The following is a 16,853-nucleotide window of genomic DNA, read 5'->3' on the forward strand; positions in this document are numbered from 1 at the left end:
AAATGAATATGGGGGCGAATGTTAAACATATGGTGGGACTCGATACTGACATTAAAATATATGCACACGTACATATACTATACTGACTTGCTCTATATTGGAGCTTGACTTCGATGTTATTTTCTCTTTGTCCTTTTCTCGTTCCTTGGCCTTGTGGGTTGATTTGGGTCTGCACTCACAGGTGTGGATGTGCCATCCAAAATATCCCCAAACACTGCCAATGAAAAATTGAGATCAAACAGACAAGATTATACAGAATGGGAAAAAAAATTGCTGAGGTCTTCAATCAAAAGTGAGCCAAAAGTATCTCTAAAAAATATTACTAATAAAATGATTAATACATTTACTTAAATATTTAAGATTTATTTTTGTAAAATAAGGCATGTAATTTGTCAATATTTATATTAACAAGTAAGTTCATATTAATAAGTAAATGTAAGTAGTTTTATAATAAGTACAAAATTAAGAGTTTATATTAAGTTAATTTATATTAACAAACAAGCCATTTCTAAGTTGGTAAAAACTTTGCACTTGGCACTGCCTCAACAAGAGTCAAGCATTTTAAAAACAGTACTTATTTATACAAATTAGAATGTAGTAACACAAAAATAATACTTCAAACTTTTCTATTAAAGTGTTTTATACAAAGCCTCTTGAGGCTTTTAGAAATGTAAATGCAGATGTAAATCCTGCTAGGTGGCAGTGTTGCTCTATTTAAAAAAAACATAATTCTCTTTCACCTTCTTCAGTTATTCTATGTGTAAGGGTACATCCTACTGGACGGTTTATTTAGGGCACCCTCAGTATCCATAAGGACACCATCATAAAACCCTGATCACTGATTTAATATGAAGTCATACCATACTCTCTGACAGCACAGTGTTACCAACATGTCACTTATTCTCAACTCACTCTCTGTATATCCCAACTCACTGAGAATGTGAGACTGAACCAATATAACAGCAGCTTTCGTGGGTGTCTGAGTGTGGACAGTCTATTGCTTGTTAACAATTATGCATTGATTAACTAAAAAATACAGTCATCAGCAGGGATTGAATCTGTACCTAATTTAAGAGAGCTTAAGAGAGGTTTTGCGTTTAAGATATGAACATTCATCAATTATACTATACTTCATATCAATTTTTTTTTACATTTGTGAAAACAACAAAATCCTGCACAAATCACAGACACAGGGCGCTGAAAGCAAGCATAGAGGTCATTCCAGTGAGAAGCCCAAAGGGCAGCCATACTGTATGCCTCCCATAAGTGCCTGATGAACATCAGGCAGAGTTCAGTGCACTGGGCCTTGTTCCCATGTGCATTTATTGATTGGTGTGTGTAGTAACTCTTCAGGGTGGCTCTTGCTCCACTGAGAGCCACTCAACTGGGTTAATTCAATTCTCTTTCCTCCAGAAATACTTCCCAGGGCACCAGAGGCCAAGAGTCAACTTCATTCGACTTTCCATTGACCCATTTACACAAGCTTATTAGGAAATTAAATGAGAGGCACGTGTAGATTGTGACGCACACGCTTGCAAATGTACAGTGCGCACACGTGGATCTACACACACTCACAACAGTGATAAAAGCCCAATTCGAGGCATTTAACCACCTAGATTCATTTTAATTATGGATTCACAATCAAACAAAAAAGGAAAAACGCAAGGAATACATTTAATATCAAGGGATCATGAAGACAAAAGAATCTTAATATTATTACTGGAGCCAGGCCATCATGCAAATTAGTTTACTTTTTTATTTAAATTACTACCACTTCAGAATACACACACATCCAAATAGACTAGATCTCTCATTTCCTCTCCGTCCATCTCAATCCTTTCCATTTCTATGAGCTTCCTGCTTATTCATTTTTCTTCACTAAAATCAAGGTTGTTTTCAGCTCTTCCACTGAGCTGCCCCCCGGCAAATGACCTTATGTCACATATTCAAGGGCAAAGCAAATCCATTTCCCTGTTTACCACAAGCAGATGAATTTAGTAGGTTTCCATTATATTTTTGACGGCCAGCTCTTGGTTAATCAAAAGAAGCACAGGTTGGACGAGAGTCAGCCTAATCAGTATGCTTCAGACTGAATGGGAAAACATGAGCAGAGATTCAAATCACACACAGCCAGATGAGTCCGGGACAAGGTTTTAAAAAAAAATCTATTATGAAGACAAAAACAAGCAGTGAAAAATGCTTTCATTAAAGATAAAAAAATTCAATTCAATTAAAAAATAAATAAATAAAAACAAATAAAAACAAGAGCTTTCGATTATTAATATTAAAACTAAATAGAATGACAGACAAAATTACTTTAAATTTTTTTAAATTAATTTTTCCAAGCCTGGCTTCTACTACTAAAAAATAACAAAAAACAAACAAGACTTTAGAATTTTGTTTAGCTGATACAAACAACCTCAAAAACATGTGAGATTTGATGGCATGAACTTCACAAACTTCAGCAGGCAGTTGTTCGCTAAACTGAGTGGATCTGAATCATCAGGGCTGGATCAACCAGCAAAGGCACATTTTTAGCACATTTCACTGTCAAAAAGTACTGCAGTATGCAGTATTGATGTGCTTTGGCAAAAAGTGATTGAGTCAAATTTTTATTGTAATTTGGTATTATTTCATGAAGCATTCTTATAAAGTGTCTGTCACATCTGTCATTGGTGCAATTTGTGTAGCTGTTATAATCAATGAAAACTAAATACAAATGCAAAAAGTAGTCACTAAAATAGAAACAAAATGTTTCTATGCACCAGTAATGCACCAATATATAAAATGAGAACATAATTATAACTTATTATTTTATTTCATCAATGAAGGACAGACTATCCGTTCAATATACTGCATTATTCAATTAGCATCTTCTGTATGATTGACCGTACCTCTCATTTCATTGCGGCCTATTTCTCGGAGTTTCTGGATGAAGCAGGAGAGAGATTCATCTAAAGGCCAGCTCTCCTGTAACACCTACGCCTGTATATAATACGTAGGAAACTAAAGACACACACACACAATCATAAAAAGTCAGAAAAAAATCTTCAGTGCATGAACAAAAGTACACGTCAAATATAAAAGAGATCAGCAATCCACATACAAACATTGTAACTGATTTCAATATATAAACACAACCAGAAAAAAATATGTACTTTTTCTTAGACCTTTGCAACTAGAAGTTCAGAATGCTACCACACACACACACTAAAGTGACAGCAGAAGCTGTCTGTGGTGATAGGTATCAGTGTGTCTGGTCGCCATGATTTTGCCAAGTAAGACATGTTCCTGGATCAACATCTTTTGTTGATCCTGGATCAACATAACTGTCCAAAAATATAGACTTAACCCAATCCCTACCCCTAAACCTAACCCTACCCATAATCTATTCCTAAAAACAGTGTGAAATGATAGCTGATTAACAAGGGTGTAGAAGCACCTAATCCTGATTGTAAGCCTAAAACAGATATTTCCTGAAAAGTTATCCCTCAATTCTGATTGGTTGATAGGAATGTTGTTCCAGGATCAACAAGGATGTTGATCCAGGAACATGTTGTACTTGGTGAAATCACGGTCACCCAGTGTGTCTGTAGGGTGCTGGTCGCTCCCTTCCTTTCCTCCGCCTCCTCCTGCCACTCTCCCTTCAGCTGTAAGGCTGCCCTGATCCTGCCTCGCCCCCGACTGGGCCACAGAACCGCCTGCAACCAATACACACACACACACACACACACACACAAATTAACTCCCTATAAATACACTCTAGAGCTGGCAGAGTCAGGCTGTAGCTAAGTAACTGAGACAGTGACTTTATAAAGTGAATATGTGTTAAGACAAAATGTGGAGTGGGTGGACAAGAACACTTGGACTAAAGGAAAAGAAAGGAGTACAAACTATACCTTAGTTTTTGTGAGTCTACAGGAACATCACAGTCTGTGGGTGACAGACTGTATCTGTGATTTATTCAAGTGTCGAAATATGTGCATATGTGAATGTGTCTGTTTAAAAATGCCTACATATCTACAGTTGCCCCAAAATTATTTGGACACTTAAGGCATACTGGTTTGACAACCAGTAAGTGTACAAATATTTTTCTTAATTTTATCTATGAATTATAAAAAATGTTACGTTTAATTTGATCTATAATTAATTACTGTTTATATCACTTTCTGTATCATTAATCTAAAAAAATACAATGACATTCATATAATTTTTAAGTGTTTACTAAATTTTCCAGTTACTTTTTGGGGCCACTATATATACACTATCCTTCAAAAGTTTGATTGTTTATTTGAAAGAAATACTTCTATTCAGCAAGGATGATCAAAAGTGGCAGTAAAAACATTTAATTTGACAAAAATTTGCATCTTTTGCAGCATCTGCAGAGATAACACTGTACCCAAAATACCGATATATATATATATATGTATATGTGTGTGTGTGTGTGTGTCTGTGTACAAACCATTGCTGGCTAAGAAGGAGCAGACTGGAATGATGACATGCCCTTTGCCCTGACTGCTGGCGACCTCTTTCTCGAGGTCTAGGATACTGAGTTTAAAGTAGACATCTGATTTTGAAGTCTGAAACTGCACAGTAGCACTGTGATCACTGGAGACTTTTACCACATGCCTGGCAGGAAAAACACACAAAGTTTAGATCAGTCTTGATGCAACAACTGACTGTCCAAAATCTCTATTTCACTGTAATGGTGTGCAAAGCTAAAACCTAAATAGTAACTTGGAGCTCTGCAGTGCTTACAAAATAACTTCAACATAATATCTACATATTAGCTATTACGCTTTATGTGTGTGCTAACCTGCAGATGATGCTCTTTTTATTAGGGATGTAGTAACATTTGAACTCTTTTACAGAAAAGTTATTGTTGGTGTTTCTCTGGACAGCTGTGGCAGGGGTTCTCGGCAGCCAATTAGACGCATTCGCTATTTTCCTCCAATCACAGGCATGTCTCCGGCATGTGCCTCAGCTACAAACGTATAACGCCCTATGGAGGGTGAAACAGAAGACATACAATATAAAAAGTGAATGTATAAGTTTAAAAAAAGAAAAAGAAAAAACATGGAAAGGAGTTGTCCTGTTGACAGAGACAAACCTTATTTGGGGTGTATATATATATATATATATATATATGGCTCCACCCTGTTAAAGACTTTGGGTATCTCGTCTAAAGTGTCATTATTGATGACATGCACAATACATACAGGAAGAGGGCAGAAGATCTTAGGAACAAGCAGCATGTTTTTAGCAACATGAAACACCTCCCTGGAAATAAGAATAGACAGGAAAAATTGCTTAAACAAGTATACAAGCAAACATTGAGCTCAATGCATTTTATTAATAAAAGTTTTTTTTTTTTTAGTAAACTATTGTTTTGCTGTAAGTGTAAAATGAGTGTTCCTGACCTGAAGATCAGAATCCAGGAGTTTGCTACCTCTGGTATGGGCACTGAATAGTCAGTGAACGTTATTCTGTTGCACTCATCCTCTCCACAGGGGTACAGCTCTGCTATTCCTTCACCATTAGCAACCATGTGTCTACCAGAAACGCATACTTAGTACTGGAAAAAGATTCAAGCGGACAAAAACCGACCTATGACACCCAGATTGTCAAGAGTCGACTAGGTTAGGCTACAAGCGCTCGGAGAAGATACCACCCACCCACTGAGCCCAGACACATGCCACATTCACCCCCCAGGCCAGAGGTCACTCTCTACAGACCCTCCCCGCCCGCATCTAAAGCCAGTATATTTGTAGTAATTTTAGTACTTCGAAACAAAACACAACACAAAATAGTAAGAATTAATGAGCTAAAGATTAAGAATAAAAGATAAGAACTGAAGCTAGTTTTGGTTCATGCACATCCAGATCATAATATTAAAAATGTGGAATAAATTCATAGTTAAGTGGGAAAATCTTTTAAATTGCACCGGTTCACAATTTGCTCCAAACACACAATCAGCAACGGTCGTTTTTATTTCATCCAATCTCTGTTCTGGAAATGCACACAAATTGCATTGCAATAATTGCACTGTTAGTAATGCTTGAAATATTGGAGGAAAATTCTAAATATTAAAATAGGGATGGGGGTTTATATGAATGTCAGTGGGGGTTTTATATGAATGAACAAAGTCAGACCATTTTGTTTTGGCCTTAAATCTTGAAATTACACAATCTAATTAAAAAAAAACTGCTCATGCTATATGTATGTAGCATCTTTAGTTGTCTCTAATTTTAAATGGCTACAAATATTAATATTTAAGTCCAGTTCAGCCTGTTATAGAGCAAGGAAACATTTCGTTCCTGTATTCCTTTATTCATTCTTGTCTCTTGCTTAAACAATAAAAAAAACAACTGGTCTCAGAATCAGCCCTTTTGCTTGTAAAAAAAAATAAAAAATCAGAATCAGCCATGGAAAATCATGATTCATCCAGCCGCACTTTCAAAGTCTATTGAATAGAGTCCTGTTCATCTGTGTGTGACTGCTGGATCTACACTGTAATTTTCACCCAATAAATGAGTTGTTTGAGGTAAAAAGAGCTTGATGAGCAATACTAGGATCTTTAGAGACTGCTTGCGTGTTTTGACTCTTTGAGCTTCCCGGATGCTATTGCTTCCTGAAATATTCATTATCTTGCTTCCTCTCATACTTTCCCGTCATCCTTTCCGATACTGCTGTATCTTTCTTTCTTTTTTTTCTTTCTTTCCTTCTTTCTTTCTTTCTCAATTTCCCTCGGCCACTTTCCCTGACACTCATGTTGTCAGGCTGGGGATGGAGTGATGCTTGGAGGTATGGAGCCAGATGGAGAGAGAGAGATGGAGAGGTGTGTTATTCTCTCTGCTGTCATACTTGCTTAGAATGACTGGCAGCTTCATTGATAAATATGAGCTCCAGGGCCTTGCAACTATCTCTCTCTCACACACATAAAAACCCACAGAACAGATGTCAGACATAACTGACCACTAGAGAATGGGTATGAATCAGATCGCAAAGACAACTGGCATAAATTCTTGAATTCACAGTCTCTACTCTTCCATTTACACCAGGTATCATTATATCTATTTCAGGTAAAGCTGGACTTTACCTGGTCTTGCTGCAGTGAGGATCTCTCTGACTAGGTATCCTTTCCAACCTGCCTGCAACACTGTGGCTGCCTGTATTCGTTGTCTGTGGCCTGCCTGTCATTCCAGCGCTCTGGAGTGTCATCTTTTACAGGGAGAAAAAACACATGAGTACATTAAGTCAGGATGAGCCACATGCTATAATAGGTATAATAGAGACTCCGTTAGCCCCACATTCACCTGATCGTGCATCCGAGACTTTATCATTGCTGCCATGTGGCGATGGGTCTCCTGTCAAAGTCTGTACTGCAAACAGCTCCTCAGAGGTCAGTTTCCGCCCCAGAGCAGAGCAAAACATATGATACACAGCCTCATTTAACACCTGTATGAGACAAAAATAATAGACATACAAGCATACAAAATATGTATGAAAGCAATATACAGTCAGTGCCAGGACAAATGACTCTTTGGTATGCAAAGTCATAATAAACAGGAAAATAATCAGAATCAATGATGCAAATTTGATCAAATATGAGACAAATTCAAATTCTGATGTAAAGCTTTGCCAGTTTAGTAGTGACAAAATAAATGTGAGTTGCACGGTTGTGATAAAACAAAACAAAACAAAACAACAAAAACAAAACAAAAAACACAAACAATCCTAAAATTTAATTTAAAATGAACTTAAATCAAAGTGGGCACACATTTGTCACTGTTACATTTACCATAAATGTGGGTTGCACGGTTTTGTTGAAACAAAAAACAAATTAAAAACTTTAATTTAAAATGACCACCACTTTAACAACTAAAAATTAATTAAAGATTAAGAATGAAAGATGTAAAAAATTTTTATTAAATTCTAGTTTTAAATTAAACTAGAAATTCAAAAGATTAGCAATGACATTTCACGGCAACTCGCTGGTTCAGTGCTGTGAACATTGGTGATGAGTCATAAAGAGCTCAGTTTCAAATTCTGAAAGAATTAAAATAATGAAGGTATTTCAGTGGCTGTTAAAATTCAAAAGGAAATGCAAAATAGTTAATTCATATACAACGTTTTGGTTTACACAGTGGTCTGACAGAGGGTGCAAGACGCCGTCCCATAGCACCAGCCCTGTGTATAACCCACCCTTTGTTGCTGTATGCCTACACCATGGGTCTTCTCGAATTCTTTGGTGGTTGATGGTAGTTCCTCTGGATCTGAGAAGCAGCTAATCACTTGACCCAGGGCTTTCATGATCATTACAGCCTGTTCACAAAACCTCAGACTCTCCTAGACAAAGGCAGAAAAGAAACATGAAGCGCAACAACTGTTTGTTTGTTTTTTTGCATTAAGCCAATGACACCCTGAAGTTTGTGGGCTGAGGAATTATCATCTGGTTGCCGCTATATAGAAAAGGTGCTACTGATACATTTACAATTAATTGACTAGTCGATGCAACTTAGAGTGTATGTCTGTGTTAATTTATGCATGCCTTGTCAAGGTGTGACATAACAGTCTCCTCATCACCAAACACGAAAGACATGCTGAAGAGATGTAGGTGGAAGGCCAATGAAGCACTTGTGTGCACATGAAGAACATGACGCCTAATGAGAAAAAAAAGTGATGATTAGAAATATCAGAGTGTGAAATTTTATAGTGTTTTTTAAATAGTTGTTGTTCTGTAGTGTTACATTGTAAAACTGAATACAGTAAGTTGATCTAACTTTAATCGAATTTAATCACTGGATCTATATGAACTATCCATATCTATTTTTACAGTCATGCCTTCACACTTATAACCAGGAGTAAATGCTAATGCTATTGGAATCATATATCTAGCATGTGATCATCATATGGCTAAGAGTGAAGCACATATGGCCTATTAAGACTGAGGTAGCAAAGAAGCTTCTCAGGTTTGGATTTGGCAGAATACTCCTAATTCACAACTTCAAATTAGAAGACTGATTTGCAAGATCATGCACATGTTACTAGTGAGGAGGTAGGGATTTCGTACATGTACAGCAGGTTACAGTCAGCAAAATCTCCTTTGCTTATAAAAGCTATTATTGCAATTTCAACTGAAGTTGCTCGTACACCTTTTAAGCACCCTCATAAACCCCCATAGAACTGGGCCGGCTCTGCAATAACATATTAGCTTTACATAATTAATTTGTCGATAGAAATCAGGAATTCTCATCACTGAGGTATGAGGTAAGGTGGAGAGAGTATGAACAGTATGAGGTAGAGACAGAGGAAGAGAGATAGCCTTTTGGTAAAATCTCTGATTCTTTTAATTTTTTTTTTCTGAATGTATGATCGTCAAAAACAATTCAGATGTGCCTACACTTGGCCCTCCTCTTCCCTCAGTGTGACCTCTGAATGTAGGCTTCCAGCTTTTAGGCCACTATGCTGCTAGAAATAGCAGACTGGGTCATATCTCTCTCTCTTTCTGTATCTCAATCCATCTTCTTATCTCTCTCCTCTGTTCTGAGCTCCTAAGTGAGAACGCAATACATTACATGAACCTTGGTAGTAATGGGGAGAGCTTTTTGTTGAATTTGAACTACTGCAACAGTTGAACTACTGCAACAGTTGAACTACTGCAACAGTCACAGTCTTGACTGAAAACACTTCTGTTTTTCAATTTCCTAATTTAAATATATATTATGTATATATAATACATTACATAATATATTATCAATATATTAGATTGAAAAACATATTAACATGAATCACTGCATGATTTGAAAATGCTCCAAATAGCACCTTGAGCTCCAACTGATACAAGAACATCTGACATATTTTATACGGATGGAAATGAGGCTGTATTTGCAATGGCAAAGGTCCTAGATCACATGTCATTTTGACAAATCACAACTTCCAAAGATGTTTTATGGAGTTTTTGTCTACTGAAAGTCTTTTGGAAAATGTTTTGTCAGCTGAACAATTTGCATGTTGTTAAACAATAGTACAGTCCAATGAACACACTGTACTTCCATTCCTCACAACCTCATTTACATTGCTGTCAAAAATTAAATATGGTGTAAAATATTTTTTTTTACTTAAACTAAACTAAAAACTATAACTTCCTCTAATTTTGAATCATTGATTTTAGTGTGGTTTTTTGGACATTTGAAGTAAACTTACAATTACAAAAGATGTTTTCTCTCTCTCTCGCTCTCTCTTAAAGTAATGAATACTTTTTTCAGCAAGGATGCATTAATTTGATCAAAAGTAACAGTAAAGATATTTAATTTATATTTTATTTCTATTTCAAATAAATGCTCTGCTTGTAAACGTTATATTCTGAAAAAAAGTACCATAGTTTACACAAACAAAAATGAGCACAGCAGTTTTCAACATAATAATAAGAAATTTTACTTGAGCTCCAAATCAACATATTAGAATGATTTCTGAAGGATCATGAGACACTGGAAACTAGCATAATGGCTGCTGAAAATTCAGAAATTATAATTCAGCAAAATATATTCAGCAAATATAGTTACCCAGGAGGAAGCGAAAGCAACACAGCTTTACTAGCAGTAGTTTGAATATGCACCACAGGGAGTTTAGAGACGATGCTGTTCCACAAAAAAGGCTTAGCTGTTAGAGAACCAGGCCGATGACTCCTTTTCTGAACATAAAACAGACACACACTTTAGACCAGATCCTTGTTGTTGTGAACAGACAAACTGAGTGTGTATAGTATGTCTATGTGTCCTTACTCTCTTCCACACTCTCTCCCCAGTGCACCAAAGCTGAGAAACCAATTACAATTTCTGTGGGTAACAGACTATCTACAAACAGGAAGTGAGTACCTTTCCCATCTGCAGACTGAGAGAAGCAAGAACAATGGACAGAATGGGACAGCATAAGCACATACTGCATTAATGCATTTCGGTTTTGTATGTATCTCAGAAGACAATAGAACACACATACACACACACACACACACACACACACCATTACATAAACTCACACTCACAGTAATTACCAAATATTAAATCAAACCACATGTTCTCAGGGGATAAGGTTTGAAAAAAGTCCAGCTCACCAGCATTACAGCAAAATGGGGAGAGAAGAGCATGGTTATCAAAAACCTCCCATTGTGTGTGTGTGTGTGTGTGTGTGTGTGTACAAATCCAGTCAAATCAAAATCAGGTTGTCTAGCAGGAGCGGACACAGTGGGTGGAGGCCACAGCATTGGACAATGCAGCAGCAGACAGTCGAGAGGAGATTGAGTTCTAACAGAGAATTGAGTCACTTTCATGTTCTTTCCTAATACAACACATCCCTCCCACCACAGATACCATAATTATATCAAGCACCATTACAAATGCCACAACAACAGGTTTAGCTGATTTTTGTATTAGGTGTTTTTATGATAATGTATTCTGAATGTCATAGATACAGTCAGCAAGGGGGCCCACAAAACAAATTACAGTTACCATAGCTACGGGCTCATGGGGAAATTAAGAGTAATAGGGAAGTATGCATTAGATTTAGATTTTTTTTTTATTCATTTAGTAAACTGTTTGTCTGTGGTTGTGGCACTTTAAATTAACAGTTTTTTAGCCAGTCAACTGAACCAAAAAAAAAAAAGCTAAAATAATAATTCTGGTTATCCCTAAATCTCGCCTTATATGGCATGTTGCTTACTGTATCCATCTACAGAGGTTTATATTAGCATTCAAAATGTTTTTTTTTTCAGCAAGGGCAAATTAAATCGATCAAAAGTGATAGTAAAGACATTTATAATGGCAAAAGAAGATGTTTCTATTTCAAATAAATGTTGTTCTTTTGAAGTTTCTATTCATTGGTGAATTCTGAAAAAAAGTGCATCACATATATTAAGCAGCATAATTGTTATTGTAGTAAGAAATGCTTCTTGGGCACAAAATATGTATATTAGAATGATTTCTGAAAGATCATGTGACACTGAAGACAGGAGTAATGGCTGCTGAAAATTCAGCGTTGCCATTATAGGAATAAATTACATGTTATGATTTATTAAAATGGAAACTAGTAATTTAAATTATAATAATATTTCACAACATTACTGTGATTACTGCTTTGTTGTTGCTACTCTAATGATGTAATTATAATCACATCCCAAATGTAAAAAAAAGAATAAAGTATACATTAGTAAAAATATTACTCTGCAGGCACATATAATATTAAGTTTGTCTTTTCCTTCAAAACTCTACCTTAAAGTGTGATGTCTTACACTGATGTGCATAAGTATCTGGCTTGTGAAAAATTAGCAACGTCCTGCAAAACACATGATTAATAGCATATTGTAGCCTGCAGCTTAATACGAATTTAAAAACATGAGGAGTTAATGTGACAAAATAGCAAAAGATTTCTCAATTCCAGTCCTCGCTTACCACGCTCTGCATATTTTGCATGTCTCTCTTAACACACCTGATTCAGATAACCAGCTTGTTAGAAGAGAACTGTGTTTCGATTTACATGGTCCCTACACAGCGTTCATTGCTCCCTACTCCCTGAGTATGGGAAATCTGTTGAAATTTACTTCAGTTCGGAACATTCATTAACGGATTTGCGCTACGCCACGGCCTGCAGTGTCTCAACACACACAGACGAAACTTCCTAGAGAAGTGTGAAGTGTGACATGATACATCTCTGTAAATAAATACAATTTAAATTCAAGTCTCGCACACTTTAATGCCCTTTGAATGGAACATATACACTACCTTCGAACTGGAATCATGGCAGAATATCCTGCGATGTCAACTTCGCAGGGCACTTATGGTCGAACAGAACAAACATCTGAAGTGATAAGAGAAACATACAAAATGTGCACAGGGGTGGTATGCGAGGACTGGAATTGAGAACCACTGGCTTAGACTATTGCTGGAGATGATTGACCCTTACTGGAAGCGTTTAGTGAAGTTGTGCAGGTCCACCCAGGTCTCCAGCAGTGGGGGTCTGTCTGACACTAATGCATCCTGGGACAGAAGCAATGCACCACTGGACTCTTTAGCTGTCTGCATCCTCTCCTTATCTTTTCCGTCTGTCTCTTTGTCAGGGCCTGATGTTGACTCCACTTCTTCCATATCTTGGAGATTGAAACAAAAAAAATGTATACAATAGTCTATTTCAAAACAAGTAAGCAATGAAATTCTGGTAGGAATACACATTAGCGACCTTACCTTTTTCAATGCTGAAATAGTAAGGCTGTATTACAATATCAAGTAATAAAGGCCTGAAGTGATATGCAAATTTCTAAAGAAATGTTAGAAATGAGATTCTCTAAATAAACAGAGAAATATGGGTACTACAGACAACAACAAAAAAAAGCGGTAACACTTTACAATAAGGTTCCATTAGTTAATGTATTAACTAACATGAACGAACCATGAACAGTACATTACAATATTTATTAATCTTTGTTAATGTCAGTTAATGAAAATACACTTGTTCATTGTTAGTTCATGTTAATTCACAGTGCATTAACTAATGTTAACAAGCACAACGTTTGATTTTTTTAATAATGCATCAATAAATGTTGAAATTAAAATTAACTATGATTAAAAAATGCTGTAGAAATATTATTCATTCTTAGTTCATGTTAACTAAAGTAGTTAACTAATGAACCTTATTGTTTTGTTTTTCTTTTTACAGCTCTTTCAAATATCTATGGAAATAAATCAAGAAAATTTTCTGTAAAATAACATCTTACTGACAATCTTACATTTTTAGCATTGTGTAGCAATTTGTCATTATAAAGACCTAATAATGGGACTTAGATGCGCTCTGTTGGGGAAGCTACTCAAAATTTAAAGTCGTGATGAAACGGAAGTAGTGACAGATCTTTTGTATTGCGTATTGTATTGCAACATGCGTCCACGTGAAACAGATTATTGTAAAGAAAAATAGTAGGGCAGGGTGTGCTTCTATGCATTGCTGTTGAATGGATAGGGGCAGACTTACAACTTATGCATGGATGATTTTTCCACAATAAGATAAATAACATGCATTTAGAAAATAGTGATTTTTAATTTCATGACGACTATAAAAATGTTAAACTTCATGCAAGCAACTACTTTGAGAATAAAAATTAAACATTTTAAACCAGCATAAAATAGTTTTCTAGGATAGATTAGCTTTCTAAGCAGACAGGGACTTCTGTGCAGGGAATCAAACGAATCAGTGAATCTTTTTTTTTTTTTTTTTTTGATACATGAAAATTTACAGTGATTGGATACTGAAATTTCTAAAGAAATGTTAGAAATGAGATTCTCTAAATAAACAGAGAAATATGGGTACTACAGACAACAACAACAAAAAAAAGCGGTAACACTTTACAATAAGGTTCCATTAGTTAATGTATTAACTAACATGAACGAACCATGAACAGTACATTACAATATTTATTAATCTTTGTTAATGTCAGTTAATGAAAATACACTTGTTCATTGTTAGTTCATGTTAATTCACAGTGCATTAACTAATGTTAACAAGCACAACGTTTGATTTTTTTAATAATGCATCAATAAATGTTGAAATTAAAATTAACTATGATTAAAAAATGCTGTAGAAATATTATTCATTCTTAGTTCATGTTAACTAAAGTAGTTAACTAATGAACCTTATTGTTTTGTTTTTCTTTTTACAGCTCTTTCAAATATCTATGGAAATAAATCAAGAAAATTTTCTGTAAAATAACATCTTACTGACAATCTTACATTTTTAGCATTGTGTAGCAATTTGTCATTATAAAGACCTAATAATGGGACTTAGATGCGCGCTGTTGGGGAAGCTACTCAAAATTTAAAGTCGTGATGAAACGGAAGTAGTGACAGATCTTTTGTATTGCGTATTGTATTGCAACATGCGTCCACGTGAAACAGATTATTGTAAAGAAAAATAGTAGGGCAGGGTGTGCTTCTATGCATTGCTGTTGAATGGATAGGGGCAGACTTACAACTTATGCATGGATGATTTTTCCACAATAAGATAAATAACATGCATTTAGAAAATAGTGATTTTTAATTTCATGACGACTATAAAAATGTTAAACTTCATGCAAGCAACTACTTTGAGAATAAAAATTAAACATTTTAAACCAGCATAAAATAGTTTTCTAGGATAGATTAGCTTTCTAAGCAGACAGGGACTTCTGTGCAGGGAATCAAACGAATCAGTGAATCTTTTTTTTTTTTTTTTAAGTGGTTAATTTCTGTTTCATCTGTGCACATATGTTTATTGTCCCAACAATGAAGCAACAATAGCGTTTTGCTGCTGCAACTTATTAGAAAGCAGTTTGTTACTTATTTTAAAAACAGACAAACTAATGTTACGCTACTGAAAAATGTGGTTAAGTTAGCAATAACTCTCAAACATTGCAAATGAGCCATAAAAAAAGACTTTTCATGAAGATACCATGATTAACTCAGTGGTACCAATCAGTAAAGCTCATTTAGCCAATCAGGCACTGTATTGAATTTATAAATGCTCTTTTATTGGTGTCACTCAATTCATTATGCCAATTTTGCGAAATACTGTTATATATTGTAGCTTAAAGTCATTACACTCAGCGTGCTGTCCTGACATATTAGACCATGATAATATAGATGCTATAGCAAAGCCATTCACTCCATTTACTTATCCACAGGTGTTACAAAGCAACACACTGGGCTCTCTGGGAAAGCACATAATTGGCCTGTCGTGATGAGGGGTGAGCACATGATCATGATCACAGAGATAGAGATGATGCCATGCGTCTATGTGTGTGTGCATCTATATTTGTGCTGATGAAAAGAAGATGGATTGGATGAAGGAAGAGAGGGACAAACGAGAAAGTGCAATTGTGAAGGCAGCCAGCTATCATATCATTACAGCAGCTATTAGCCTCACTGCTCTGATGGCTAAACAATGACTTGAGGGAGATAAGTGAGGCGAATTATCATCTGCCTTTACAAATTCATTCTTTTCACTTCACTTTCATTGTATTGCACATTGTTACGGAAGCACTCAATTGAAAATGAGAAATGTTTTCCCAATCTTCCAACTGAAAAAAGCTTGTAAATGATGGCATGGATTATCTGAATAAAATTATTTCGCTTGAGGTGTTTCCAGGTAAGCTTTCAACCTCAAAATTATTGCTAACTGCGATAGATAAAAAATCAGAAATCAGAATCAGCTTTATTCGCCAAGTGTGCGCAAACACACAAGGAATTTGTTGTGGTTTTTAAGAAGCTCTTGGTACATACATGCATAGATACATACATGCATGCATACATGCATACATACATACATACATACATACATATCTGAGTTGAGAACAGAAACATTTAAATAAGACTTAACAATAAATAATAATGTGTATGAATCTGGAACAGAAGATTTATGTACAGATTTGTGCATTATTTACTCTATATATACAACTGTATATAAAATATGCATTTGTATTTACATAGTACTTGAGAGAGAGACAATAATTAGAGAAGGAGAATGAATTACAGGCATGATTTACAGAAAACAGGTAATAATTCCGGTGTTAGCTGTTTAGGCTGGAGATGGCATGGGGGAAAAAAACGTCTCAGGTTACTTATGTAACCATGGTTCCCTGAGTAGGGAACGAGACACTGCATCCTCTAGGGGTCGCTATGGGGAACGCCTCGTCGTGACCCGTGTCTGAAGCATACATTGAAAAAACACCAACTCGTTGGCCGGCGACAGCCATGACGTCACTACCGGTGCGACTATAGTATAAATAAGCGCCGGGAGCACACATCATTCACTTCTTCATCTGAAGCTTGCGTCCG

General features: G+C 35.8%; 1 pseudogene; it reads right to left on the reverse strand.

Annotated features, from left to right (window-relative positions):
* Positions 1-16,853, reverse strand: part of LOC107726401 (androglobin-like) — a 53,630-nt pseudogene that overhangs the window by 2,196 nt on the left and 34,581 nt on the right.

The sequence above is a fragment of the Sinocyclocheilus rhinocerous genome, unplaced genomic scaffold (assembly GCF_001515625.1).
Source record: "Sinocyclocheilus rhinocerous isolate Xijiao unplaced genomic scaffold, SAMN03320098_v1.1 scaffold605, whole genome shotgun sequence".
Taxonomy (NCBI): Eukaryota; Metazoa; Chordata; class Actinopteri; order Cypriniformes; family Cyprinidae; genus Sinocyclocheilus; species Sinocyclocheilus rhinocerous.